The sequence below is a fragment of the Meles meles genome, chromosome 5 (assembly GCF_922984935.1).
Source record: "Meles meles chromosome 5, mMelMel3.1 paternal haplotype, whole genome shotgun sequence".
Lineage (NCBI taxonomy): Eukaryota > Metazoa > Chordata > Mammalia > Carnivora > Mustelidae > Meles > Meles meles.
This window is the reverse complement of record NC_060070.1, coordinates 147,346,881-147,374,839: the sequence shown is the minus strand read 5'-3', so window position 1 is coordinate 147,374,839 and position 27,959 is coordinate 147,346,881. Positions and strand designations below refer to the sequence as shown.

Sequence of the window (27,959 nt, the reverse complement as noted above, 5' to 3'; positions counted from 1 at the left end):
TAAAAACTAAAATCTCTGGATAACATAGATTTGTTTTTCATTTTTACCTCCCTCAGACACCACTTCAGAACATCCTTCTTAACCTTTCTAATTTATTAAAAAAAAGAAGAATTTCTTTAATTCAAAAGCTAACAGCAGAACAGGTATTACAACTGATGCGGTAAAAATTCACCTTGCAGAAATGGGTTTGAAATAAAATCTGTCTCTGAATTTAGAGAAAAGGCAGAGAGACGATAAAAGGATATAAGCTTAAATGAGGAAAAATCTTTACATAATCATTTACTTTTCCATTTTAATTAAACTTGAATTCCAAATGATGCTGAGTTTATTAACAAGATAATTCTCTGTAAGGCGCTCCTGAGTAGGTTCTACAAGAATTTTATGGTTTACCGATATCAAATGGTAGAGAGTAATCTAAGAATTCAGTTAAGTCAATAAAATAAAAGGCAACCACAATACACCAGCTCGGTCACCTGAGAACTCCTTTGCAGACAAAAAGCGGGGCCTTGGGGGGAGGGGAAAGGGGATAAGTCACTTCCAACATCACCAATTAAAGCAAAAGCTTCCGCTCTGAATATTCCATTTCCTCCCCAGTGTACCCCATCCGCCCCCCAGTGTACCTCATCGCACCCCAGTGTACCTCATTTCCCCTTCCTCAATGCACAGACAGCTCCCTTATGCTCAGGATGTATTTTAAGAGATGGAATTTGAATTTTTATAGCTGGAAAGTATTTACAGATCGCACAAATACTGATCCATCGCACTAAATGAAATTTTGAATCGCCGAAATTTGCCGTGTACTAGTTCAGTGTGCACCTAGGGTGAGCTCGTTGAACCGAGTGCTGTTCCTAAGGCAGCCTCCGCCTTCCAGGCCAAGACCCTTTACTGAAATCCAACATAAGGGAAAGTCTTGAAACAAATGTCCTGTTGAGGTTAGGCGTACAGGAGTGAGTGTGTGCTTGTGTGTCGATAAGCAGGAAAAGGGTTGAGGAGGAAGAAGCAGGGTGTACGTTGAGAAGAAATTCTTCCAAATTCAACGTAAGAGAATTGGTCATCCCCGGTGCTCTGGTGGTCTCCAATCTGGTACAAGGTATTGCTTACCTAAGAAGGCGTCTAAAAGCACTCATCTTAGAATTCGCCATGTTCCTCAATAACAGATAACTTTCAGAAGACAGAAATCAAACAATCCAAGCATTCTTACTCAATTCTGGGAGCTGCAAAGTAGGGTCCTGGTTTAGTTTTTTCTAGCAATACGTTATTTTAATTTAATACTTATCAAAAAGGAAAGCTAACCAAACAGCGTACCTCAAAAGTCAGATCTATTCTACGGAGGAATATTTCTGTCCAATAGGAGAACAGCCCTGCCTGCCTCCTTCTCTCCTGAAATTGCATTTTTATTGACCTCTCCTATGGGGGCGGTTTCCCCATAGAAGGAGGCCAGCGTCACGTTCGCCGCATATGAGAACAACTCCCACGGCGTGAGCACTAATGAAATCTGGCAACTGCTACAAGCATTTTTGTGCATACCTTCTTTTTCACAACTGCTATTACTTATGCTAAAACCTCAGCTGTCACATCTACATTTTCTTCCAAGATAAGAATCCTGCTAGTAAAGTCACCGGAGGGCCAGGGCAGAAAAACCAAATGTGGAGAGCACTGAGGGTTGAATAAGCCATTGTCTGTTTTGGAACAAGAGGGCTGTATTCACGATGAAACTGGAGTAAAAACTAGATTAGAACAAAGCCTTAAAATTCAGAAGGGAGTGGAAAGTAGCTGAAAACTCACCCACATTTTTTAAACTACAATTTCTATGCTTGGCATCACAGCGTATGTTTCCATTACAAAAAAAAAAAAAAAAAAATGTGGAGATGATATAAATTTATAAGGGAAGCACTCTGATGTAAAAAGAGCTTTCTTGGTGGTGGTGGTGTTGTTGTTGTTGTTTTAATCTATTTCTCCTAAACATTTAAAACACTTTTGGGGGAAACAGAATGGCCTTCATATTTTAAAAATCTCTAGAGTGAACTGAAGATTAATCAATCGTTTAAACATGCAATTTAATGTTTGGGCCAAAGATCCAAGTCATCATAAAAGAATACCATTATTTTGTACTTCTATCTTTCTGCACCGTTCATTCAATGGTTTCGCAAATCGCCTCATGTAATCCTTACAACACCGTGAGGCAGGTATGACTGGTCTACCATCCAGATGAGAACACTGGTCTCAGTGCAGAAGATATTAGTCATGTTTCTGGCCGATCGACGCCTTTGGAACAATCTTAAGGAGGTTGGCAGATTTGTGGCTTGCCGAGGGCCGGTTTCTGAGTATGGAATTTAGGAGACCCAGTTCTCTGGGTTCCTTTGCAGCTAGGGTGACTTCAGCACCACCAACGAGAACCTCTTGCAAAACCAGGGTTCACATGGGAGTAAGGTAGGGAAGGACACTACATACTGATATGGATGTGATTTGCTTGTACTGGTCAGGGTGGCAATCAGGGTGTCCAGCTGCAGGGGGGGTGGGGGGCAAGACTGGGGGGGCAAGTCTTATTGTAAGGCTGAACCCCCACACAGAGCAGCCTACTCCTGGCAGCAGCTGTTAACGAAGAGGATTTTCTGGCAGCAGTGCAAACCACTGCACCTGTTGCTCCGCGGGCCAGAACGGGGAGCAGCCAGTACTCTAGCCATTTCTGTTGTTGCAGTTAGGGACCCTGACTCATTTACTCAGGTTGTTGTGCAACATCGATTCTTTTTGGGAAGTCTTCTCTGGGCAAGAAACTTTAAGGCTGAGTCCTAAAGGATGTAGAAGATTCGACCAAGCCAAACTATGGGGAAAAGGGGAATAGCATTCTAGTCAGAGGGCCCAACAGTGCAAAGGTCCTGTGGTAGAGAAGAACACCAATGAGTCATGAATGGGGCTGGGAAGAACTTAATGAAATGAGGCTAATAGGTGGGCAGAGTCCAGGACACCTCTGGCCTACCATATCAGAAAAAAAAAAAAAAAAATCTTTATTAAGCCAAAATAAATGAAGACATAAACAACATACACTTAAAATTTCACTCTGAAAAATTTCAGGGTAAGACTGATGAATACCCCAGTTATAGGATAGGCTTTCAAACATGGTTAAGATAGTGGTCATCTCTTCTACACTGAAATAGCCCCAGGTTCTTCACCTGTCTCAGTAACATCCCAGCTGTATTAGTCCAGCAGGGCACACAGTGGATCTGAACTGAAGAAACTTGGATTTGAGCCCTGATGCTAGCTACTTGATCTTAGGGAAATCATTACTATCTGGGAAGGTTGCCCACATCCATAATATGAGGAAGAATTCACTGCCCTCCGTATCTCATGGAATTATTGTAAGGTTCCAATGAGCCAGGAGCTGTGGGATGGGGGAGCTCGACAGAACACTAGGTATTGTGGGTAGAGAGATACTGCGATGAGGGTAGCAACGGGGATTATTGCTATAGTATGGTTTTCTAAAGCATAAATCAGGATGTCAAGATACAGCAGCTGCCAATATTCCCAAACTGGTCTAGAGCCAAAAACAATATTTTTTAAGTAGTTAGTCATTAGAAAAAAAACGCTGTGTGAGGTGATGAATGTTAACTAAACTTATTGTGGTAATCATTTTTCAATATATGCGTTTATCAAATCATTATGTTGTACATCTTCCCACTAAGCGGTATTATATGTCAATTACATCTTAATAAAACTGGTGGAAAAACCCAGCAACGGTCAACCTTTTAGCATGATGCTCTACCCCTTTTGGGGCCCCCTAACTAAAGACTTGCGCTTCAGTGAAAAGCCATTCAGAGAGCCACATTAAAAACAAATGGTCTGATGAGCGTAGCTGGTTTTATTCAGAGTTTTCTATGTGTCATAGACTGTACTAAGTGTTAACAAAAAATTTTTAAAGAAAAGTCATTTTCTCAATGCAAAGCACTTTGTGATTTACCTTTCTTAATCTTAAACTATTTCAGGGTAAGGTGACATGAATTTTTTGGCTCCCATGGTTTTGACCTCACATGACCTCACAGTCTAGAAGATGTAAATGAATATATTATAGCATGATTCATTGTTAGAAAAGAGAGACCATCATTTTTAGAAAGACAGAGACCTTGCCTTAGCCATCTCTGTTATCTGCAGAATCTAGCACAGTATCTGAAACACAATAGGCAAGAAATACATTTTTTTTTTTTTTTAAGAAATAAACTTTTGGGGGCACCTGGGTGGCTCACTCAGTTAAGAAATCTGCCTTGAGCTCAGGTCATGATCCCTGGGTCCTGGGAGTGGGGCTCCCTGCTCAGTGGGGAGTCTGCTACACCTCTCTCTCTGCCCCTCCTCCCCCCAGCTCATGCCCTCTCTCTCTCACTTGCTCTCTCTCAAATAAACAAAATCTTTTAAAAAAAGAAAGAAAAGAAAACATTTTTATGGCTACTTGAATGCCATGTATGAGTTTACTATATGAGAGAACAGAGAATATAAAAATAAATGTTTTTTATTATAAAATCAAAATATAATTAAACACAAAAGTAAATATTTGTATTATAAATATTGAAAATAATAATAATGATAACTAGCATTTATAAATACACTTACATGGTTCTAGACCCTATGCTTAATGGTTCACAGGGAGTGACTCAGATAGTTACTAACGCCCGATCACGTAGACGGGAGTCGGGGTAAATATCACAGGAGAATTCTGAGTTTTTAAGGACGACTTGGCCATCACAATTAAAACAAGGTAATGTTTAGCATCTCCACCTGCATCTAGCCAAATCCTTCCCCAATTTGAATGCTAAGGATAACCTGATACATTACAGTGTGAATTGTTAGAAACCCATCCAGTGTGGCTATCCATACAACCGTACCTACACATGAAATCCGTCACATTCTGGAAACAAAAAAATTAGTAATGACTCACATGGCATTCCACCGCCCACCGCTGAAGGGCATTCTAATGTTTTACAACTTTCCCAGTTGGAGGAAAGGAAACTTTACCAGACTGTGAGGAAAGCAATTCTGACCCGCAGTCAAAGAGGTGGGCATGAGTTCCCAGATAGCAAAGTAATCTGTAAGTTAAAAGAGAACGCTGAGCCAGAACTCGAAAGTCGAAATAGAAACGGGTCTTAAGAAGTGACAGCGCTCCTAAGACTTAACTGTCAGCAAAGGAAGCACTTCCAAGAACTGAGTAATCCATTAAACTGTTGCCCCACTATTCAAGTATACTTAGAACTTCATTTGATCATGCCCTGATCTTCCCTTACATCTTAATTAAGATTAGTTGGGCATATAAGTGAGTTTGAGTGTAATGTCCTAGGTTGAATAAGACTGGAAAGAATACGAATAGGTCCATCACAGAAGGAAATGTGGGGAAAGGCAATCCTTGGGGATTCTTTGATCCTCAAGGCGAGGGCACCAGCAAGGTGACTAGCGTTGGTGGCATTAAGAAGTCATCTGGAAACACTTGGCACTTAGACCCGTCCTTGGAAGTGTGCCCGTTCAGGGCAAAGCGAAGGATCTGCCACACGGGCAGGACTTTAATGTGAACGGTGTTCTCCTCCATTGTCATCTGCAGTCTTATTTCTGCATCCTGGTATCATGCCTTCAGAAGACAAGCAAACAAAAAACCTAGTGACACGTCTTGACTCACACGTGACTTGTTATCTAGACTATCCACACATTCTATCTTGCCTAACGGGCATAGCACTTGTCATTCACCCCCTTATAATCTTCCCAGTTGCGTTCTTGCCTGTTGATGCTGTCCTGCCCTCTCCCTCGTATACTGTGTGTGAGTGCATGTGTGTGTAAAGTTATTATACCTTATGTATGTTCAAGCAGCCTAACCCTGATTCTTATTCTAGTGGCTTAAAGTTAGGGAAACTCAACATGGAGGACCAGATCTGCACACGACTGCACCGATATAGTTTCCTGACTTTGGTCTCTAAGATTTCACAATTGCCACTGCTGTCAAAATGTAAATATCCTGAATCTTCCGGAATTGTTTTTCCCCAAAGTCATTATTTCCTCCCACCCTTTACAGGACAGGTGTAAGTCACAGACTCCCATTTCTGCAAATCAACATCACCTATAGGCTACTGATCTCTAACAATACCTTCAGTTAATATTTATTTTCTTCATCAGTTAAGGTGGTAGAGCGGAGATATGATACTCAGGAGCCAAGATCTGCAATCGGCAGAGAAAACGATTTCACATCCATACAATTGCTTCCTGCCAGCGGACAGCGGGAGGACAGCCTTGGGAATTTAAATGACCGATTTACCCAGGGAAAGAAAGCTTATTTTTAGTAAGTAGAGGGGGAAAAAATGTTGACTTAATTTATTTTACTGCCTGTGAATCTACTTTGGAAAGGAGAAGCTGAGTTTGATTAATTAGATTAGCAAATTCAGTAAGTTGTTTATTCAGTTGGGTGAATCGATGTTTCCCTTGAATTTACTTTAGCTTTATTTTATGCTTTCAAATCTATCCAGTAGGTAAGATGTTGAAAGCCAAAAGCCTTTCTATCCCACAGCTCTTTCAAATGTCTTTTCACATGCTAATTGGATCTCTCTGTGATCGGAGGCGGGCGTATTTCACAGCCCCTCCCCCACCGCCTCCCATCCCCCCACCGGGCATCAGGCAACACACATAGAGAAGGCAGAAAATTCCAGATAATGGAAAACTGACTACAACCCCCTTTTTCATGCGTCTGTTTTTAGCGTTTCTCCTTTCCTGCTGACTGGAGTTTTAAGTGTTATTTCAACCCAGTATTAAAACCTAAATGAAATAAGCAGCTTTCTCTATTAAGGACAGCATATTTTAACATCGTTAGAAAAGAATTATTAGAGTAAACTGCTTTATTTTGTCTTAAACAGTTGCTAAATTTCTCAAATATTTGCCAGTTTTTCTTCCTTCTTTTAACGATCTGTCTTTCTTAGGAAGTGCCTTTCATCTGACTTGCTACACAAAATCACTCCTCTTTCATTTGTTACTGAGCTTTACAGGACTACAGCTGTTCAAACAAGGACTTGCCTATGAAAGCCTGAGAAAATTGGGAAAGATAATCAAATTAAAATTCCAGCTATACATTCTTTTAACAGAGGGCAGGCAATTTTTATATTTTATATTTAAAACATATTAAAATAAAAAGGACGTGCCCGGCAGCCACCACACACTACATTTTTCCATTAACGACCTGGATGACACGTTCAAAAGGAGAAAAACATTCATTCAGCAACAAATCAAATGTGCCTTTCTAGAAGAGACTTTTTTTTTTTTAATTAAAAAAAAAAAAAAATGGAAGATCCAAGAGAATGGGAGCTGGAGATCCTAGCAGTTGGGGACCATTAGAGATTATTTGGCTCAAAGTGACAGGCATAAAATATGAGTGCCGGTGACCTGGACATTAGAGTGTTGAGTGGCTTCTGATAAACACCAGACACCATTGATTTTCAGCTAAAGGTGGAATTGGAAGTGCTTTTATTCAAAGGCTGCAAAAATCTCCTTCTCCAAGGAAGTATACATCTCTCTCGGTCTCTGGAAATGAAACAGATTCTAGGATCACAGTCTCCCTCAAACTAATGAGGCAGATTCCACCGGCCTTGAAATTCCGAAGTAGAGAGAGAATTCAAAAAATGAACATCGGCCACCCCTCTGAATTTATTCCTTCCCTCTCTCCAGTGCCTCTGTCCACTGCCTGAGCTAGCAAAGAATGTAAAGGGTTTTCCCATCAGTTTGCAGTCATTCTCTTTGAATTACAGGGTAGATGATGCGCACCTCACAGACAGGTACTGCGTTGCCTCGTGCACAGGACCACATCCTCTTCCGGAGCTGCTCACCGTCCCCACGCACCGTCACCGAGTCCTATTCAGATCCTACCTCACCACAGTCTTCCCATCCTGGGCATTTTCCGGCATTCCTACAGCCCCTCAGAGGGCTACTGTTCGCTTCCGAACGGATTAGGGCAGGATCTGTCTGGTCTGTCTTCAAGTTCACCGTAGCCACTCTTGACACACAGACTACCCTGGTCTTTCCAGGAAGCAAATCTCTCACTGGCTTTAGGGTGAATCCCCAGCACCTGAACAGAGCTCCGAGCACCATCAGGCTCTGCACCAGGCTCCTTCCTGCTCTCCCTGCTTCCACTGCAGACCTCGCAGAACCGCCAGGCTACACCAGTTTAATTCTCCTCGATTTCACGTGCACGCGTGCATGCGTGTGCGTGCGTGTGCACACACATACAAACACACACATATTCACACTCACGCTCACCCTGGGTTCCAGCACACCCTCTCTGTGCCATCCTTCCCCTCATCTCCCTTCCTTTGGTTGACTCATGCTCTCCATCAATTCTCTACTTAGACATGACTTGCTCCAACAAGTCTTTTTTCTAAGTCGGGGACAGATAACCCATCTGAAACTCTCTCCTGAATGTACCGCATTGGAGCATTTCTCACGCTACACTCCAACGCGGCTGCTCTCTGTACAGCTCTCCCCAGAATGTAAATTCCATTAAGACAAGGACTGAGTCTACAGAGTTCAACATCAAGTTCCCAACACCACCCTCCAGCAGAGGCCTGACACTTTGTTAGTGATCAAGATAAGTACCTATTGGATAAATAAATTAATTAATTGATGACAAAGTTTTCATTCACATGGCCCGGGAGGTCTCCACATGAGTACTGTCCTAGACATGGGCTGCAAAGAGGGCCTCTTTTTCGAAAGTTTCCTAAAATGTAACCTCTCAGACTAGCACTAAGTATGTGTTATTGGATGAAGGGACCAACAGGGAAACAATGCTGCTAAGTATATGACAAAGTGGAATTGTTTTCATTTTTCTAGGAAGGCTCCATGATAGGCGTAGAGCCCAGTGCAGGGCTTGAACCCATGACTCTGAGATCAAACCTAAGCTGAGATCAAGAGTCAGACATTTAATGGATGGAGCCACCCAGGTGCACCCTGGAGTTGTGTTTATTAGAACTACTTGCCAGACACCGATAAGGGTACCAGAACATACCAATCCACTTATACAGGTTATATACCGGGTCTGTGCACTTTTCTTACCCCACCAAGCACCAAACAACCTAGATTCAGTATTTTGAACGTTTGCTGTTGCTCGTGTTTAATAACACCGCTGGCTCTTCTGACATCAGTGCCAGGCAAAGCCAGCTTGGGAAGGACAGTGCTCATAACCATGTTGGTCTTTCTCAGATGCCCAAGTCAAAATGCCAAAATGAGAAATGCATCAAGTTCATCTTTATTTCTCCTAATTCTAAGCAGGCAAATAAATAACCTTACGTTCAGGAGGAGCGCCTCACTTTCTAAAATGCTTCTGTGCTAATGGGACAGCAGTCGCCATGACCTACGCTAACTTTTCGCTAAGCTTCCCTCATGACTGTTGGAGTGGTTGAAATAGCTTCTCTGGCCAAATATGGCCCCCATTACTATTTACCTTGGGCCAGAACCCAGATCCGGGTGAAGATATTTACTAAAAGAAGTAGTAGTCATGGGCACCTAGGCACCTATACCTAAACCAAGAGTCGGTTGAGCACCCAACTCTTGGTTTAGGTTTTGTTCATGATCTCAGGGTCCTGGGATAGAGGCCAGTGGCAGGCTCTGGGCTCAGCCAAGAGTCTGCTTGTCTCTCTCCCCCTCCCCCTGCTCATCCTTTCTCTCTCTCTCAAATAAGTAGATAAAATCTTTAAAAAAAAAAAAAAGTAGTAGTCAGAACCTCCTTTCACCCATTCAAAAGCACCCAGTATGCAGAAATAAAATCTAAACTACTTTTTTTTTTTAAAAGATTTTATTTATTTATTTGACACAGAGAGATCACAAGTAGGCAGAGAGGCAGGCAGAGAGAGAGAGGAGGAAGCAGGGTCCCCGCGGAGCAGAGAGCCCGATGCGGGGCTCCATCCCAGGACCCTGAGATCATGACCTGAGCCAAAGGCAGCGGCTTAACCCACTGAGCCACCCAGGCGCCCCAATCTAAACTACTTTGAATGGCAGCTTCAAAAAACTTCTGAGTGTCTACACATCTCTACATCATCTCCAGCGACACCTGGCATCCCAGGTTCCAGGCACACTACTCGGAGATCTCCACACCTTCTTCTGCGCTTTGCACGGGCTCTTCCTCTGCTTGGGAATGCTGCCATTCCAGTCTCATTCCTTACCCTGTCCTTGTAGCTGCCACATTCTCCCAGTCCCAGGCAAAATCAATTATTCCTTGGTCCTTTATTTCCTTACTTCTTTCAGGCCACTTAACACATTAGATATTGTGATTACGACTCATGGATCTATCTGTCCTACCAACTTGAGAGCCGTTTATAAGCAGAAAACCACTTCTCATCCATATTTTTATCTTAGTGTATAAAATAATACCTAGCATATGATAGTCAAGGAATTTAGATTTATTTATTTATTTGATAGAGATAAAGAACCAGATTCCCTGCTGAGCAAGAAGCTCGATATGGGGCTCAATCCCAGGATCCTGAGATAATGACCTGAGCTAAAAGCAGAAACTTAACCAACTGAGCCACCCAGGTGTCCTGATAGTCAATGAATAAAATGAATTTAGTGAAGGGATCTGGTTCATCCCTGCCAATGACTAAAGCTGTGCAATGAAAGTACCAGAAAATGACTATAAGTCCATATTATATCGTAAACATCAATGGAAAATCAAAAATGCAAACACTATAGTTTACTTGCAATGTAGACTTAGGTTAACTTACAAGACTAACTCATCGTAATAGCAAGTCCGTGGCTCAGCCTCTGACAATATAACCTTGAATCACTGTTCCAACCTGGTGAGGAGTCAGAAACAACGCAGAAGGCAATGCTTAGAGATTTTAAAGGACATTAGATATCTGACCTTTTTAATATTTGCTCAGAAGCTATTGGCTAAATACCAGCAGCATGCTTGTCTTTCTTCAGTAGTAAAAGGACTACTGAGTTGTGTTGGGAAAAGATCCCTGATCTAATTTAAGAGCTTTTCAGTCTTGCATATGAACTATGGCAACCATAAGGCATAACTGATAGACACCATGTGAGTATAAATAAGGAATTATTGGAATTTACAGGAGGATGAAGTCAGGTTTGTTGTTGTTTTGTGGCCTTTTGTTACATGTTGCTAGGAGGGCAGACATGTGGTCTAAGGGCTCTTTGTAGGCCAAGATTTACACAGAGTTTGTTCACTGCAGGACTCTCCAACCATAGTTCAGGATCTGAGGAGTAAGGGCCTCCTTCCTCCCATGAGGAGAAAGGAGGACAGGAAGCTCTTCTGGCCTTTCCTCCCATGCTGGCTGGTTTATCACTGGGAAGTAAGATTCAAGATGAAGGTCCGACCCAAAACTCATCTCTTCCCAGAAGATATCTAATGAGGACTGGCCTCTTCCACTCCCAGAGCCCATGTTCAAGCACATATGGGAGCTCCCCAAACATACATCACTAGGACGTAGTCCCTGACTTCAAGGATCTCTCTGTCCTTCATTCTCAGGGTCCAATGTAGCTGTAAATATTTACCTTTATTTGCTTTCACTGTATTTGTTACTGTAAATCTTCATGATTAGTGTATGTTCCAAGTTAAAAAAACAAAAACCTAAGGCATGAATTATGCTAATATTTCTCTGGTCCCATGTCTTACCAATCCAACACCCCCCACAAAACACACTCTCCTACTCAAGTTCTCTCTCTGTAAAGTGTGACCCATGGTACATGCATATGAAATCTAGAAATGTCCAGATCTCCTAATGTCTCAAAGACCCTCAAAGGACACCTTTCCCTGGGGATCACACAAATAGCCAGTGCCTAAAGCCAAGTATATTCAAATGACTTTTGGTCATTCAGAACAGAGGACTCATAACCAAGAGTTCAGGGATGAATCTACAATGGAAATTATTGAAAAAAAAATCTTATGTGCATGCAAATGTATGGATTTCTTCTTGGAGCAAAGATCCAAACAGTTCTAAATAAAGGGCCAGTGAGGGGGCACTTGGGTGGCTCAGTCGGTTAAGCATCTGCCTTCGGCTCAGGTCATGATCTCAGGGTCCTGGGATCGAGTCCTGGGATCGAGTCCCGCATCGGGCTCTCTGCTCAGCAAGGAGTCTGCTTGTCCCTCTCCTCCCTGCTCATCATGCCCTGTCACTAGCTATCTCTGTCTCTCAAACAAATAAATCTTTTAAAGAAATAAAATAAAATGTGATTCAAAGATCCACATTAGCAAGTGAGCACAAAGATCCCACGAGAAGAGACAGCAAAGAAAAGGAGAAAAGGCACCCAAGTTATACACGCCTGGAAAACTTCAATCATGAAAAGAAAAAGAAAAAAAAAAAAGTAGGTCACTGTGACTTGACATTCAGAAATAAGCAGCAACATTTCGTTCCTACTGACCTATAAACCACCTTGTGGTGGGGGATTTCAACACTACCCTACAAAAGGTTACTAAGCCACCTCGGTGTTTCTGAGACACTAGCACACAGCTGGAGAACAAGACAATGTGCCCACCATATCGTCTCTTTTTTTTTGGACAGAGAGAGAGGGGGAAGCAGGCTCCCCGCTGAGCAGAGAGCCCGATGTGGGACTCGATCCCAGGACCCTGAGATCATGACCTGGGCCGAAGGCAGTGGCTTAACCCCCTGAGCCACCCAGGCGCCCCACCATATCATCTCTTAAAAAGAACACAGGGAAACAATATAAAGAAGAAAATACCTACATTTCATTCCAAAAACTAACCAGGGGCATGTGTGCCTAACAGTAAAGTGGTATGACATTCCATGGAAAGGAACGTTTTGGCTTTTAAAACAAATTACATATACAAGGCTAACACAGATCTGTACCTACAACACAGTTTATATGGTATGGCACAGCGTGTCTCAAAATGGGAATCGGTGTGGGTAGGATCCCTTTTAAACGTGGTCTGGCATTTTGATCGGACAAAACCAGTGTGATGTATCTGCGTTTGTCATTGGAGTTTACAGAGCTCCTCTTCTGAACAGATCCAGAAGGAAATGTCTCCCTTCCGGTTCTGTTACTGGCTGCTGTCATTTCTATCTGTGGGTGCCGAGACTCAGTCCCCTTTGATCCTGGACACCCGGTAACCTTCATTTCCTCACACTCCCTGGTCTCTTCTCAGCAGCTCCACGTGGAAATCTCTGGGTAGCTTCGAGCATATCCAAGTTCTCCCCAATTATTTACGTTGGTGACAAACTCTTTCTCACCAACTGTCTAGGGTCGCTTAGACACACTTGATGTCTAACAGCCTTCTAGTCCCCATCCAATATTTTGGTGGCTTGACGCCTCCCCACTTCAGCCCTGCCAGTGTTAACACATCGTTGAGCGGAACGGAAATCTTACATTTGATCTGACATTGTCTTTAACGTCCATATGTTCGCCTTGCTTCCACGGGAGTTCTCGAGTCTAAAGAACATTAGCATCAGCCACAATCCTGTAAAAACTCATGTTGGTTTTTTTCCAAATCCTGAGCATTCGCATCACAGAATGGACACAGTCCCAGATCTGGCGGGTATGACCCGTGTGGCCTCTGAGCACGTTTCTTATTCTCACCTGAATCTCACCTTCCTCTTTAAAATGGGGAGAATACTGCCCTCCTCGCCCGGTTGCAGTGAAATGGGGCAATGTATGTGAAAGGCTCAGCAGAGACACTGTCCCAAAGCCGGTGCTCACAGCTGTCAGAAATTTATTTATTCGGAGAGCAGAGAGTCTTAATTATCTCTGGATAGAAGTGAACGTTAGCATAAAACTCTTGTGCATGTTTTTAGGGGACTGGAAATGATTTACATTTTAAGAGTAAGCAAGCATCCTTCTTCAAAAGTGTCCTGGTCAGGGCACCTGGCTGGTGTAGTCCATAGAGCAGGTGACTCCCGATCTTGAGGTTGTGAGTTCGAGCCCCACGTTGGGTGTAGAGAGAACTTACAACACAGGGGAAAAAAATTTTTTTTTAATTAAATAACTAAATAAATAAATACAGGGGCACTGAGCTCTCCTGCCTCATGTCTTGTCTCTATTAGTCTTTCCTTCCTTCTCTCTGCGAATGAAAAATAGCACACCACACCGGAGACTCTTCTTGGCAAAGGCAGCAGCAACTGATAAGGGCCATAGATGAAGTCCTTGGGCCAACTGGTGGCCGCGCCTAACCCCTTTCAAAGGACTGATTAAAGATTTAAATAGTGGCAGCCGTGTGGGAGACACACAGGCGGTTTTAAAATACCTGAATTCCATTGTGCTGCTCTTGGGAAAATCCGCGCGGATCAAGGCAGCTGACACATTCAATAGAACACACGGGCCTCCATTGTGTCTAAGACCCCTCCAGGTATCCGAAGCACCGGCCTCGAAAACGCACAAATAAAAAATAAAACAAAAGCCCACTATCTGTCCATGCTCCCTCTTGCCAAAAAGAAGAAAATAGATGGTTGGGTGGTTTGTTTTTTTGTTGTTGTTGTTTGTTTTTTTTTTAGATAGGTCTGTTGGAGGATGATTGTGGACTTACGTTGCCCATTCAGCAGGATTTTTCCACTAAGCAACAATGCAAAAGATTTATTTTGTCATTGTCCAACACAAACAATTGAAGAAACTCAGCCTAGTGCCAAAGCCCCAGGAGAAACAATCTGCAATTTAATTAGTGAATAATGGAAGCAATTTAAATACAATTCCAGGCATTTTTTAAAGTAATATTTGAATAGACATCTGCTATATCTAGTCAGTGCTTAGGCGAAGCACGATAATCCCTGACCTGATGAGACGCCCAAGGTTATGAATAAGACTGTCTGGTGTTGGAGCAAGACCCGTAATTCAAAACAAATGCCACAAACCCACCTTCTCAACACCACCCCAGCCCCACCAAATAAAGGGATAGGACAGACAGATAAGGAAAGAAAATACTAGTCACCGTCTTTGGAAGGGCAGAGTAATGGAAAGAGAAAGGACTTCAGGGCAAGAGCACCAAGCTGGAATTCTGACTCCATCATTAGCTCTCACCTCGTCAAAGTTCAATTTCTTCCTTTATAAAAATGGGAAGATGAATGTCTACCTTTCATGGGTTCTGAATTTTAAATGAGAATATGTGTAGCAAAACACCATATAAATGTTGGTTGAAGATGTAGAAATGGTGACGTGGAGAATAAAAATCAAAATAGTGATATGTTGGGGGTGTCTGGGTGGCTCTGTGGGCTGAGCGTCTGCCTTCAGTTCTGGTCATGATCCCAGGGTCCTGGGATCGGGTCCCGCCTCGGGCTCCCTGCTCAGCATGGAGTCTGCTTCTCCCTCTGCCCACCAGCATCCCCCAGCTTGTGTATGCTCTCTCTTAGATAAATAAAATCTTTAAAAAAAAAATAGTGACACGTCACTACTGAACCTTCTGCTATTAGAATTTTACTATTGCAGCTTCATGGATTGATTTGTATACAGAAAAGATTTTAACATACACAGTTTCAGGTTCTCAACATGAAAGAGATCTGGAGATGGATAGTGGCGATGTTCAACACCGATGCAAACGTACTTCACTATAAAATGGTTGAGATGATAAACTTTACATTATATATATTTTAACATAATTTTTTTTAAGATTCTGTGTATTTATTTGGCAGAGAGAGAGAGCACAAGCCGGGGGAGCGGCAGAAGGAGAGGGAGAAGCAGGAGCCCGATGCAAGCGAGACTTGAGCCTAGGCCCCTGAGATCATGACCCAAGCCAAAACAGATGCTTAACTGACTGAGCTAGCCAGGTGCCCCACCACCATTTAAAAAAATTCTTTTAAAATACCATCATCGGGGCACCTGGGTGGCTCAGTTGGTTGAGCATCTGCCTTCGGCTTGGGTCATGATCCTGGAGTCCCGGGATGGAGTCCCAGGATCGAGTCCCACATCGGGCTCCCTGCTTGGCAGGGAGTCTGCTTCTCCCTCTGACTCTCCCTCTTCTCATGCTCTCTCTCTCTCTCTCTCTCCCTCTCTCTCGCATTCTCTCTCTCAAATAAATAAATAAAATCTTAAAAAAATAATGAAATAATAAAATACCATCATCGGGTAGCTGAAGAGAAATCCCCTTCTTTGTCCGCTCGAACTCGGTCAGTTGAAGAAGCCAAGAATGGGGGCTGCGGGGACCAGAAAGACAGCATACTACAAGCACACTGCAAAAGCACATACAAATTCTAGGACCTTGTCCAAACTTCTTTCCCCTTTTTAAAATTTTTTGTTAATTGCAAACAAAACAAATTTCAAAATAAAGACACTAGTACATTGATTGCCAAGCCCTCAAACTCCTATGTTTTGTACACTTTGAAGGGCCGTGAATGACCTTTGTACTTAACTGAGTACTAACGAATACAAAAACTTGAAATTATTCAACAGTTTTGATTTGAAAACGTTCAACAGACTCCCAACATATGCCACAGCAATGTATCAAAAAGGACCCACAAAAGAAGAACAAGAAGCCACATTTTAGCTCATTAGTTATACAGAGGATAGAGGTTCCTGGTTTTGATACACGTAGTGATGAGCTATGGAAATCCACTTAGAGGGGCACCTGGGTGGCTCAGTGGGTTAAAGCCTCTGCTTTCAGCTCAAGTCATGATCTCAGGGTCCTGGGATCGAGCCCCGCATCGGGCTCTCTGCTCAGCAGGGAGCCTGCTTACCCCTCCCTCACCTGCCTCTCTGCCTGCTTGTGATCTCTCTGTCAAATAAATAAATAAAATCTTAAAAAAAAAAAGAAAAGAAAAGAAACAGAAATCCACTTATAGGGACACCTGGGGAGGCTCAGTGGGTTCAGCGTCTACCTTCAGCTCGGGTCCTGATCTCAGGGTCCTGGGATCAAGCCCCACAGTAGGGTCCTTGCTCAACAGGGAGCCTGTTTCTCCCACTCCCTCTGCCCCTCTCCCTGCTTGTGCTCTCATGCGCGCGTGCTCTCTCTCTCTCTGACAAATAAATAAATAAATAAAAATCAATCCACATATGATTACAAGCCCAGACACAGAAATAACTAGGACGGTAGCAGGGAGACTGAAAGGAAATCCCCAGTAGCTCTGTTACCACCAACTGGGTTATCCCATCAAAATCCCCAGAACCTTCTAGGCCTCGGTCTTGTTCTTTGGGAGGTGGCTGTGTGGGATTGACCGTGAAGTCCCCTCTTGGTTTTAGCCATCTGTGACTCTTTGCTCTATTCCAAGCTTTGTCAGGGAGGTCTAAAAACACAATACATGAACTCATCTACCACAGACTGAATGTGAGCTCTCGAAGTTCCTATGTTGAGACCGAATCCCCAATGGGATGGTATTCGGAAGAGAGGCCTCTAAGAGGTGGCTAGGTCATGAATGGGATTAGGGCCCTTATAAAAGGGACCCCGGGAAGCTCCCTGGCCCCTTCCACCTTCCACCTTCCACGGTGCGTGGACAGACCAAGAAGACAGCCTTCCTGGGGTGCCTGGATGGCTCTGTCGGTTAAAAAGACAGCCTTCCGCCCCTCTCTTCCTCGGCGCTGCCTGCGGAGGTGGTAGCCATCTGTTACTGGGCATCATGGATGCTCTCAAACCTTTGGTGAAGCCCAAGATCGTTAAAAAGAGGACCAAGGAGTTCATCCGGCACCAGTCAGACCGATATGTCAAAATTACGCGCAACGGGCGGAAGCCGAGAGGCATTGACAATAGGGTGCACAGAAGATTCAAGGGCCAGATCTGGATGCCCAACATTGGTTATGGAGCAACAAGAAGACAAAGCACGTGTTGCCCAGTGGCTTCAGGAAGCTCCTAGTGCACAACGTCAAGGAGCTTGACGTGCTGCTGATACGCAACAAATCCTACTGTGCAGAGATTGCTCACAACGTCTCCTCCAAGAACTCTTTTGTGGAAAGAGCAGCCCAGCTGGCAATCAGAGTCACCAATCCCAACGCCAGGCTGCGCCGCAAAGAAAATGAATAGACAGCTTGTTGTGCACGTCATATTTGTGTTAATAAAACCATAAAACTAAAAAAAAAAAAAGAAGAAGAAGAAGACAGCCCTCCATGAACCAGGAAAAGAAATAACATGAGAAACAGCTATCCACAGAAGGATGCCAGGGAGATAGCAAAGAAGAACCTCGAGACCAAGGCTGGGTCCCAACAGCTCCAACAAACACCATGGAAAGGCCCCGTGATCGGGGAATACAGCCCCGCCCACCTGATGAAATACTAAAGCAACAGACTCAGCCTCTGACCCCAGTGCGAGCCTCGAACCTGTCCCTCCACCGGGTGCCAGCTCAGCACTCAGCCAACACCTCACCAGCCCCAAGAGCCTGGGTCAGGACCGCCACTCAACCCTGGAGACTGCAGACTCTGTCCTCTGCAACCCGAGCTGACAGAGGCAGGAATTCAAGAGATCAGGGTAGGAGAGACCACATGTTTTAGTGAAGGTCTGAATTACAAAACGATTTCTCGTGAATCCACAGTTCTTGACATACACTTGAGTTGTAAATGGAGATGCTGAATAAGGCCAGAAAGGGATTACTTTGACTCGGTTCAAAATGGGACATCCCATAATACTGAAGAGGCCCATCGAATCCCTTACAATCGCACAACTGAGACGCTTTGAAAGTCGATACTGAACCAAAAGGCTCTTTTCATCTTAAATGGGGCGCTCTCTAATTTTATATTTCCTTTACGTTAAATTTCAAACTCAAAGTCAGTGGGAAAGACACTGTTTTAAGTTGGGTGGAACCCCCATCAACATCTACATGATCACAAATTTGCAAATTGGTGAAATCGTCCTTTACAAAAATTTCAAAATTTCAGGTGAAATGATATCATAGTAAAATGTCTCAGACTCTTCACTCCCAGCTTCCTATAAATAGGTGAAATCATACCAGGTGGGGTAAATCCCATCATGGGGAACGAAGACAGGAAGCAGGCATGATCGTAATCTGAAGACGTTTTCTGCCCTCCCACGGACTACGGCTAGATTCGGAAACACCTTTTTGCAATCTACCTCCCGAGTCCCAAGGTGGACAGCGGAAGCAAGGGATCTTCACTAACCTTCACAGGGGGCGCCAGAGCAAGAAACTACATTATCCTGAGAAAATGCACAGCGGCCAGGTTGGTGACCCACGCTCGTATCCTCCACGTGTCCTTTTTCCACACATAATAATACTATTAGAAACTCTCCAGCAGATTGTTATCAGAGATCAAGAACCTATTTCTTGCAAGGAGAGCCACACAAGAGAGGAAAATGGTAGATGAAGGAAAAAGAGCAATCTTATTTCAAACTAAAACATGCTGCTGGGAAGTGGATGGCAGAGGCAAGGCGAGGGGCTCAGCAAAAAGCCTTCCGTGAACACTCTGTCTGTCTTTGCAGGCCTCGAGAGTATTTTGCCTCGGTGCTTCATTCTCAAAGCTGCAATTCCATGGCAAAACCTCCACCCCGCTTCTACACCTAACCCAGGTCTAGACGGAAATGACGACCCAGGCATTAGAGAAAGAGCATTTACTAAACACTAAACACATTGCCAGACATCATAAACGGAGCTCGTTGCAACGCAAATGCAGCTGCCCTGCGTTATCAGCAATGAAAGCAGGGGTCTGCCAGAGTCCACAGAAAACTGCAAGGAATTGGGGGTCCCACACCAAGCCAGGACAGGGCCTGAGTTCCAACCGAGGACAAGGGGAGAGGTCCGCAGCAACACGTGGAAGCAGCAAGAAAGCCTTTGCTGCTGCCATCGCTCCACTGGCTCTAAATCCTAGGGCAGGTGCCTCAGAGACGTTTCCTTCTTGCAAAGACTGCTGGGAGAAGAAAGCCTGCGAGGTTATGAGGATTCAGACCTAGCAAAAGGGGCGCCTGAGTGGCTCAGTCGGCTGAGTGGCCGACTCCTGGTTTCGAGGTCATGGGATCGAGCCCCACATGGGGCTCCACGTTCAGCACAAGTCTCTTTCAGATCCCCTGTCCCTCTGCCTCTGTTCTCCCAAGCTCACTCTCACTCTCTTTCTAAAATAAATAGTCTTAGAGGGAAAAAAAAAAAAAAGAATTCAGACCTCACCAAACCTTGACTTTAAGATCTCAAAAATCCTGACACGAATACATTTCAAAGTGCCGTGAGGTACAAAGCTGTAGAGGACTTAGCCCTAGGCAGACCAGCTACACCAGCGGTTAAATTTTGCAAAGACGTCTTCTGATATGAAGACTGGGAAGGCCATGACTGTCAAGACTAGGCAGATCACATCTCTGCAGATTCACGTAAGTCCTGCAGAAATGCTTCTTGTCCAGGGAAGGTAGAGACCGAGGGTTCCAAAAACGATTCCATGGAGATACGTGTGCTGGGACAGTCGTCTGTAAGGGATCGGATGCAGAGACACGGAGGTCTGGAGAGAAGCTTTGGAAGCCCCATGTTTATTCACTGGTGGAAGAAAGACTTTTACAGGTGAAGCCCCACTGAGATGATTCTGGGGCTGTCCCACCTCATCAACCCGGAACGGAGGCACACAGCTAAAACGCTGGAGAGATGCCAGACCACTTCAACATCGGATGAAGGCTGTGGATCTGCCCATCCCCCACACCCAGACAAAGGTTTCCGCCCACACAAAACTGCACAGTTTCCTGGGGTTCACGGGTCACTCAAAGCTGCGGACACAAAGCTAAACGTTGGGGCACCACACTACTGCGTGTTCGTTTGGCTAGAGCTGTAGGTTAAGCTAATAACTCTCCAGGTCAGTTGTGATAGGTCCTTTGAGAGAAATGAGTATTCTTTCGGTCAGTCATTCCGGAAAGAGGTAGATCCTGAAGGAGGAACTAAAGGTAGAAAGGACCCAAGGCTGAGAAAGAGATTTGCCGTTTCTCCCTAATTCTGGCAGGATGCTGGCCTGAGCCCTCAGGAGTCAAGATTCACTTACGGGTGGCCTGAACGGTGGGGAATGCTGACCTCCACCCCCATGGGGGACAGCTACCGCCTGGCGACACTCAACCCAAGTGGAAACCCTCGCAGACCACCTGGGCCCATGGGTGCCCGAAATAACCATCTGTCACAACTCTTGGTAAGTTATTCTCTGTGCCCTGATCCCCTCCTGACACCACGGTAGCTGTTACAGCCTCAACTTAGAAACCTTTGAGGAACTATGGAGAGGGTCTATGTCCGCACTTGACTAGATGGTCAAAGGTAAGGCAGCGACAGTAGCTGTAAGCCATGACCCCAGTGACACAGGGAGGCGGGTGACAGCAGACGCACAGGAAGCCGTCGGACAGACGTGAAAGCCTGCGAATCCTCACACTGCTTCCCAGGAGGCCCAGAGAAGAGGCCAAGGGCCTTCCGTTCCCAGGGCAGGGTGACAAGCCAAAAGGTTGTAGGCGGACCTGGCAACGGGGTCCCACCTTCTAGCAGAACGGGGGCCCCTGGAACGCAATAGGATAGCTGGAGGAAAATGAAAAATCAAAGATCCCATTGGAAGGTAAAGAGAAAACCAAAAAGCGTTATAATAAATATATGAACCCATTAGCTGGGTTTTGTGGGGGAGGAATATGCAAACCTAATCAAAGAGGGGCGCCTGGGCGGCTCAGTGTGTTAAAGCCTCTGCCTTCAGCTCAGGTCATGATCCCAGGGTCCTGGAATCGAGCCCCGCATCAGGCTCTCTGCTCAGCAGGGAGCCTGCTTGCCTTCCTCTCTCTCTCTCTGCCTCTCTGCCTACTTGTGATCTCTGTCTGTCAAATAAATAAATAAAATTTTTAAAAATGTGATCTTTAAAAAAAAAACCTAATCAAAGAAAAACAGAAAACACCAATGAAATTTAAAATAAGTAGGTGTTTAAAATTTTATCAATTACGTTTATCTTATCCATGATTCCACGGTAAAATTTTATTTGTTTTTTTTTCCCCCGGTTTTATTGAGATATAGCTAACATCTAACCCTGTGCAAATTTAAGACGCACAGTGTAATAATTTGATATATATTCACAGTAAAATTTTAAACTCCCCATAAAACTGGTGGCTGCACAGACAATTCTCAAAAGTAAAACAACGACACAGAAGAAATTAAGAAATGGATAAAGTAATTTATACAAACAAAAAGTCTAAATGCCCATTTGGTTTTATTGGCCAATTATTTTAAATTTCAAGGACCAGTAATTTCCATGCTATATAAACCTCTTCAGAGCATTGGAAAAAAAAAAAAAAGAAAAGAAAAAGAAAAAAGACACAACAGCCACACATAATGCATATCTATACAACAGTGCAAAATGCAACCAGAGATATGAAGGCTAAGACCAAGCTTTGGTGCCTCTGTGTTGCCTGGTAACATCATTATAACTTAATTTGACATTATGGGATGGAATTTTAAAAAGTGAGTTGGGGGAAATCGGAGGGGGAGACGAACCATGAGAGACTGTGGACTCTGAGAAACAAACTGAGGGCTTTGGAGGGGAGCGGGGTGGGGGGTTGGGTGAGCCTGCGGGTGGGTAGTATGGAGGGAACTTAATTGCAATGGAGCCCTGGGTGTGGTGCCTGAACAATGAATCTTGGAACACTGAGAAAGTAAAATAAAATAGAATCAATTAGCCAACTAAATAAATAAATAAATGCCCTCTTCCTACCTTAGAAAAATAAAAAATAAAAATAAATAAAAATAAAAAGCCAATCTCTAAATCCGGCCCCCAAATCTACATTTCTTCGCCTCTCGTGAATCCACCTCCCTCTGGCCGTGCAGCCGGGGACAGACAGACTAACGGAACCACAGCCAGGCACCGGGCACCGCAGCCGGCCCCCATCTCTACGGCACCCCGTCCTCCGACGCTACCCCAGTCTGCGGCGCTCGTCTGGTCCCGAAGTCGGCGATAAAATGCTTTTCCGTTCAACATTTGAAATGTAAATAAACTACTGTACCATGTATTGATTTTATCTCCGACGCAGTTTCTCTGATGCCTTAAGAATAGTAAAGTCTCTATTACATGTCATTCTCTTAAAGATCATTTTCGTGGAGAGGAGAAAGTAGTCAAAGGCGTGATGGATTTTCTTCTTCTGATGGATATGGGGGAACTCACCAGGGTAACGACTGCTGTGACAGATCTATACAGCTGAAGCATTCTCAAGTGAGAGAAATAATAATGGGACATCGTAACTCGCCACACTGGGGTTATAACAAGGTTTGGGCTGGCAGAGGCTGGGCTGGAAAAAACAACCCTGTGACTGATAACCTGATTTCTGCCTCTTTGTAAGTGACTTGAACTTTCGTTCCCATAAATATTATGCATGCCTCACGAGTTCTATATAGAAAAGAATTACAAAATTTAAAGCTACAAAGAATCTCCAGTGCATCTCTTGATTTCACAGATCAGACAACGGAGGGCCAAGAGCCTAACGACTTTTATTCTGTCTACTGAATTCACCAGGGCCATAGGAGCTATCTAGTAGTGGTTGTAAAAATGCCTAGAATGTTCCATTTCCTCCCTGCCGTCTGCTTTAGACCCCAAAAAGAGGAACGAGTGGTAAAGGGATCCACAAATAATTCAGTTTCAAAATACAGCCGTGTCTACACCACAGGCAGGAAATGGACCCTAGTTTCAACGATTAATAATGTAGGGCTCAATTCAGAAAGATTTTAGATCCAAACACTTAAAGAAATCTTCATGGGTTTCTGATGAAGCCGATACTAGGAAATAAATTATTTATCCACTCTCACCAGCTCAACATCAATGGGCATTAGAGGCAGAAAGGAAGGTGACAGTTGGAAGGGGAAAGGACCGCGTTCACCCTGAACCCTCCCCCACCCCGAACTCTCCAGTAATATCTGGGGAGGCCGACAAGCTGATTTCCAAGCATCTGTTCTTGGGCCCAGGCGACTGCCTCCTGGCCTCACAGAAAAATACCTAACCTTCTTAGCGAGCCTTCCACTTGTTTCAAGAAGGGATTATTACCTGACATGTTAGTAGCACTGACATACAATGCTACTGTAGCTTTACTTTTTACACTTGCAATTCTGGATAGTTTGTAATTGCAAACCTCAGTGTCTCATCAATTATTAGATAAGGTAAAAAAAAAAAGAAAGAAAAGAAAAAGTCAAGCACGCAGGGCTTTATCACACAAAACCAGTTGAACAGACACTCTGTGAACCAGATCTCGAACAAGTATATCAAAATGCCAGGACTTGTTTAATTCGCCTTCATTATTAATAAAGATTCATGGGAAATTTGGAGAAAAGTGAATGGAATAACCACAAAAAAGGAAATACCTCATTCAAAAAATGATATACTGTGTTTCCCAAGAATAGTAACTATGTGTTGGTACAGTATCTCCCTAAGACTCGTAATATTTACTATATGAATTTAGCAAGTTCCTAGTAAATTGCTCCATCTTAAAATATGAATGAACGTCCACAAGTACGCACATACACACGTGCACACGTCAAAAGAATTCTAGAACTCACAAGATGGTTTTCCCATAAAATAAAGAGGAAGTTTCTTTGACATCAGTAAGCCCAATCTAAGTGCCTCAGATTTTCACCCTAAAGACTTCTGTTTATCCTCTCGCTCTAACTATTGCCTCTCTCCACCACGGAATTGCACTAAGTAATTTCGTTTTTGTGCACGTCTATCACTTTCTACACACCTGTCAGGGGAGACACCTTTAGGATCCGCTCAGCCTGCCATTCTTGCTAATACAAATTTTCGGTCTTTCTGGTCACACACTCTTGGTCTGTGCTAGACGCGGACGACTGTGATGAAGCGAGTGGTCTCCCTCCCATCGTCTAAGCTGTTCTAATGACAAAAGACTAGAGCGGGTATGTGGGGGAGGTAGATAGAAGGAGAAAGAAAAAGGCGGAAGAAAGAGGGAGAGGCCTGAGAAGAACTAGGAGGCAATGGAGAGGGCAGGGAAGTGGAAAGGGATGAGTTATCCAAAAAAGGAGATGGCAAGAATGGGAAGGGGATTCATCCCAGCAAGAAGAGGGAAGGAACGGGGAGAGGAAAGCAGCCCAAATGAGTTGGTCTGGCAAATTCAGAGGGAGGGGGGCCTCCCAGCCAGTCAGGCTGCTGGGGTAGACCAGCACCATGGGAGAAGACAGAGCAGGTGCAGGCCAAGAGAGAAGCCTGCTTCAGGCCACCTTGGACACCACCCCAGGACCCATGCCAGCCACGTGAGAGCTTTTCGGGGGGCGTGGATGGGGAACGGAGCAGCAGCAATAACAACAAAAAAGGCTAACCCTGGTAAGACACCTACTGTGTGTCTCGCCTATTTCAAAGGGCTTTACCTGCATTCCCGTCGTCTAAAACCCACAGGAGCCCAATAGGTAGGTATTTCGGTGACGTTTATTCTACAGAAACCAGAAGCATCAAGAGAGGATGGAGGCATCTAAGGCCACACAGGGATGCAGGAGGGTTTTCGGGTGTCTCCACAGAAGTGGTCAGGATGAGTCTGAAGGGTGAGGAGAGTGGTTTTGGGTTTTATGGTGAGAAAGGTCTGGGAGTATCCTAGGGCTGGAAACCACAAGAAAACATTATGAAGGCAAATCAATAGATGGACAGAATAGACTTGGAGAGATGGGGATAAGGAGGGAAGGAATGGAAATCTACAAGACAGGTCCTAGTCTACCTGCTGGAATCCGTCCCATCCATGCCTCTGGGGCAAAACCCAGGGATTTTTCTTGGCTGTGAAAAGAAGCACAATAATGCATCTTGCATGAGGAAATGAGCCCTGATTTGCATGTTAGCACCTACTGTACAGAGATGAGAAGTCTCTGAAAGTATGCAGTAAAAGGCCCGAGAGCAGACTTTCCCCATTCCTGTCCTGTGCTCACCAGTCATCACTCACCCCAGTAACCATCACCACTCACCAGCCCCAGGATGGAGGAAGGGAAAGCCCAGCACACTCCAGGCCTAGCCTCCTGCCAGCATCCAAAGCTCAAATCATTATGGAAAAGCGACCCATAGGGTGTGCTCACCCATCAGTCCAGATCCCGTCACCATCAGTCCCAAACACACAATCTCCTGAGGCCGAGCACTCTCAACCCCCATTCTTCTCCAGTTAAGAACACATTCCCTAAACATTTCCACCTCTTCCCAAGAGAGATCTTGGGTCTTTCTCTCACACAACTTCTTAAACACGGGCTCTATTTTTTTTTCTCTAAACTCGAAATGCATTGGTCAAAGGCAAGAACACCCCTCTCCCCTACCACACACACACACACACACACACACACATGCACACCAAAAAATTGTGCCTATTCGAAATCAACGGAGGCATTCCAAATGCCAGCACACCAAACCATAGGAAATGACCCTCCAGATTTCTTCCCTTTGCCAAAAGACCAACCTGTGACCTTGAGTCATCCTTGTGTGAAGTCCACCACTCCAACATTTAACTGAAGAACAACCTTGAGAATTCAGACTTTTCCTGAGAGCCAAACACATCTTTCCTGACATCCACGTAGAAATAAGGCCTGCCTCAAAAATCCTCTGATATTCCCTCACATGTGATGCTTAAGAGAGGCAATAGGGAAGAAGAGTGAGAACCCAGGAGTCTGAGAGCTATCTGAACCCCATGTGGGCAGCGGACTGGGTCCCCAAGCCCTAGGTGCTCCCCTGGAAAATGGCGGCACGGGTTGGCTGAGCTACCATGGAGAGGCGAAGGCAGGTGGAGTTGTTCTTCCAGCAAATAACTAATCCACCTGGAAGACCACCCTGTCTGGAGAACTCAAATTCCCACTGCTTTTCCCAGACACAGGCTACCAGCCATCGCCTCTCCAAAATGAAAATGGAACAGCTTGCAACCACTGCAATATCCTTAAGATGTAATAATGGAAAATGAGAGGTTATTGATTGGAGAGGGAGGGCCAGTAACCACAATGGTGTCATCAAGTCAGAGAAAGAAAATTAACAGACGCATTCTCCAAGACGGAGATGTTGCCTCCCACTGCAGATGGCAGGGTTCTGAGCAGGCGTCCCCAGACAGAGCAAGCTGTACGCTTAATGTGGGAGACCATCCCCAGAAGGGGAGTGCACAACCTCTCACTGATTAGGGAATTCCACAGGCTAGGGTGCACGGCAGCTGGAAACTTCTGTGTTCCGTCTATCCTGTTCCGCAAAAATACACACACACACACTCTCTCTCTCTCTCTCTCCACGGTGTCTTGCAATTGTGTGTGAAACAGTTTCCTTCTTCCTTGCAATAAAACATGGAGCCACAGTTTTTTTGTTGTTGCTTTGTTTTGTTTTGTTTTTTTTTAATGTGCTTCAGTAAAACAGGGCATTTCTGAAGGAGGAAGCAATATTCCTCCGGCAGAGGAGTAGGAATAGGGAATACCCCCTTGGTAGGCTTGTTCTGCGGGTGAGTCTTGTCATTTCACTAGTTTGGCAAAACAGGCAATGCATCAAGTTTCAGCTGTAAGATGCATGAAGGAAGTGCAGTAATACCAAATTTGAATTCTTAAAAGAAAAAAAAGAGAACCTCGAGAACATAAGGGAAGAGAGTAAAAAATAAAACAAGCCTTAATTGGGGGCAGGAGACAAACCCTAAGAGACTTCTTCATAGGAAACAAACTGAGGGCTGCTGGAAAGGAGGGGAGGGGGAGGGGTACCTGGGGGATGGGCATGAAGGAGGACATGTGATGCAATGAGCACAGGGTGTTCTATGCAACTGTTGACTCACTGAACTCTACCTCTGAAACTAATAATACGCCATATGTTAAATAACTGAATTTCAATTTTTAAAAAAATTTTAAAAGGACCTCAAGTGGGTATGATTACTGAAAATCATCTCAATCCTTTTCAATAATTTAAAGCAAATTTTAAGTTTCAAGGTTTTTTCCCCAGAATAAAATAAGTATCTTTCTTAACACCAGGCTACCGTGTCTGTAGTTACAAAAATTCCGTACAGTTGACCAGGAATTCGAGAAAATAAAGATTTTTTTTTTTTTTTCCCCAGACCAGAGAGTGTCATGGTCCTGGCAAGTACATATTCAATCATTCCAGAAAGTAGGAAATGGTAGTAGGGATGGACTATATTTCAGAGAATTTTAAAATTC

At 44.2% G+C, this 27,959-nt stretch overlaps 1 pseudogene; it reads left to right on the top strand.

Annotated features, from left to right (window-relative positions):
* The first annotated feature begins 17,510 nt into the window (after positions 1-17,510).
* LOC123942325 lies at positions 17,511-17,952 on the top strand (annotated as a pseudogene).
* Positions 17,953-27,959: the final 10,007 nt, after the last annotated feature.